This window comes from Echinops telfairi, unplaced genomic scaffold, assembly GCF_000313985.2.
Source record: "Echinops telfairi isolate 266 unplaced genomic scaffold, ASM31398v2 ScPeMD7_7469;HRSCAF=8507_1, whole genome shotgun sequence".
NCBI lineage: Eukaryota > Metazoa > Chordata > Mammalia > Afrosoricida > Tenrecidae > Echinops > Echinops telfairi.
Genome location: NW_022111373.1, coordinates 53521946 through 53524196, shown reverse-complemented (window position 1 = coordinate 53524196; position 2251 = coordinate 53521946).

The window sequence follows — 2251 nt, the reverse complement described above, 5'->3', positions numbered from 1 at the left end:
TTGTTGAGGTGAAATACCCTCCGAAAGTCTTTTATCTTCATTCGTAAATGCTTCCAGTCTCCTTCGCTTTCATCTGCACACCACGGGCTGCTAAGGAGTCTTCATTCACGCCTTCTGCTGTGTTCTTCCATGTCTCAGATTGCTTGTTCAGCACACAGATGGAATAAGTATGGTGACGTGATAGAACCCTGACATACACCTTTCCTGATTTTAAACCATTCAGTGTCCTCTTGTTCTCTTTGAAGGACTAACGTCTCTTGGTGTGTGCAAAGGTTCTGCGTGAGCACAATGAAGTGCTCTGGAATTCCCACTTTTTGTAATTAAATCCATCATTTGTTATGATCAACATATGACTTTGTACAGTCAGGGAAACGTCTTTCTTTCTGGTCCTTCACTCACAGCCAGTCCACCAGACATCAGAAATACCCTTCATTTCATGTCCTCTTCTGAACGCAGCCTGTCAATGTCCGGCTACTGTTTTTGAATTACCTTCAGCACATTTCACTCCTATGAGATTTTCTGATCCTTTTCATTGGATTCCATGTTCATGTAGTTCTATACTTCTTGGTATAGCTGTGTTCGAGCTTATAGGTTGCTTCCTGTTTGTTGAAACAACTCAATAGATATTCTGACACTTCTTGGAACCTTTTCCCCCCTGAGGTCTTTAATGCAGCTTAGTGTTCCTTTATTATATGTTTCTTGATTATATGTTCCCTCCTGAGATGGTGGAGCCCATTCTTTCTGGTTGAGTGTCTCCATGCATTCCGTCCAGCCTCTTTTGATGATACATCCACTGGTTCAGATTTTTGTCTACAGAATCCTTCAATATTGAAACTTGAGGCTTGATTAAGAAAAAAGCAAGATGCGTTTTTCCATTTTTGTTTTCTAACTCCATGTCTTTTCACATTTTATTACAATACTTTGTCCTCTCGAAGCTATGTCTTCCTTTTTCTTTAGCAATTCTATTCTGAAGAGCAAATTTCAGAGTCTTTTTGTGACCTCCATTTTGGTTCTTTCTTTCTTCTCTATCTTTTTAACGACCTTTGGTTTCCTTCCTGTATGAGTAGCTGTCCTTGCGTCATTTCACAACTCACCTGAACTGTGGACATTAGTGTTTAGTGCATCAAATCTTTTCCTGAGATGGTCTCTAAATTTAAAGGGGGTACATGCAATGGCAGACTCAAGGTCAAAGATGGTAGCACTGAGAAAGTCCTTCAGACTATATAAACATTACTGCCATGAAGTTACACCTGATTTGCTCAGGAAACTACACATCAGTTAGCGAAAAAGAGTTTGCACATGCAGGAGTAACTGGAAATTCTGTTGCCACTCTGCTTGACGGCAGCTCCTTACCCTTCACAAGGACTTGCATGCACAGTGGTAAGTGCTTGGCTGCTGAAAAGTTAGAGGTTTGAAATCACCACACACTCTGTGGAAGAAAGATGTAGCAGTCTGTTTCTGGAAAGATTTACAATTTTGGGAACCCAAAGGAGCAGGTCTACTTTGTGCCATAGGGTTGGAATCAACTTAATGGCTATGGATTTAATTTTGTCCAGTCCAATATTTCCCAAAGTTAAATGATCACCAGATTCTTCCCCAAAAAGGTTTCCAAAATGTAAATATTTAAAGACGTTGGTGATCGCATAACTACTCTGTTCTAAAGGGTCGCTCAGGCGTCAAAATTGATGAGGCAGCAACAGAGTTGGCTTTTTGTCGCTGTCAGTCACCCTTTAGTCAGGACACAGTGGTCTTGGAACACAGCTGAACAGCATAGCCCCAATCTTTGAGGTGTCTTCCATTCTTCCATGGCATGTTTGTGGAAATCGTATTTCAAAGAAAATAATTTTAATTAATAAAAATTAAAAGAATGTCATACCTAGTAAAGCAAAAATTAATCATGAAAATTAAGTGACAAATTGTAACATTACATTTCATTATTAAATTTATTCACTGCTCTGAAGTCCAAACAAACTATAGGTCTCTTACAAACACATAATTATTACTTTAAATTCATTTTTACGTTATTTTGACAAGTCCAAAGCCCCACAAATACCTCAAGAGGCACTCACACAATGAGTTCTGACTTTACCATCTTTGAGACTGGAATTTTATTGACCTTTCCCCTGATTTCCATCCACCTTGAGATCACTCTCATTTGAAAGTAGATACCAAAAGACTCAAATATTTTTTTCAGAGTTTAGAACCCTTTGCAGATCAGAACCTTTTTAAGCCATATTACACACTGATTTTG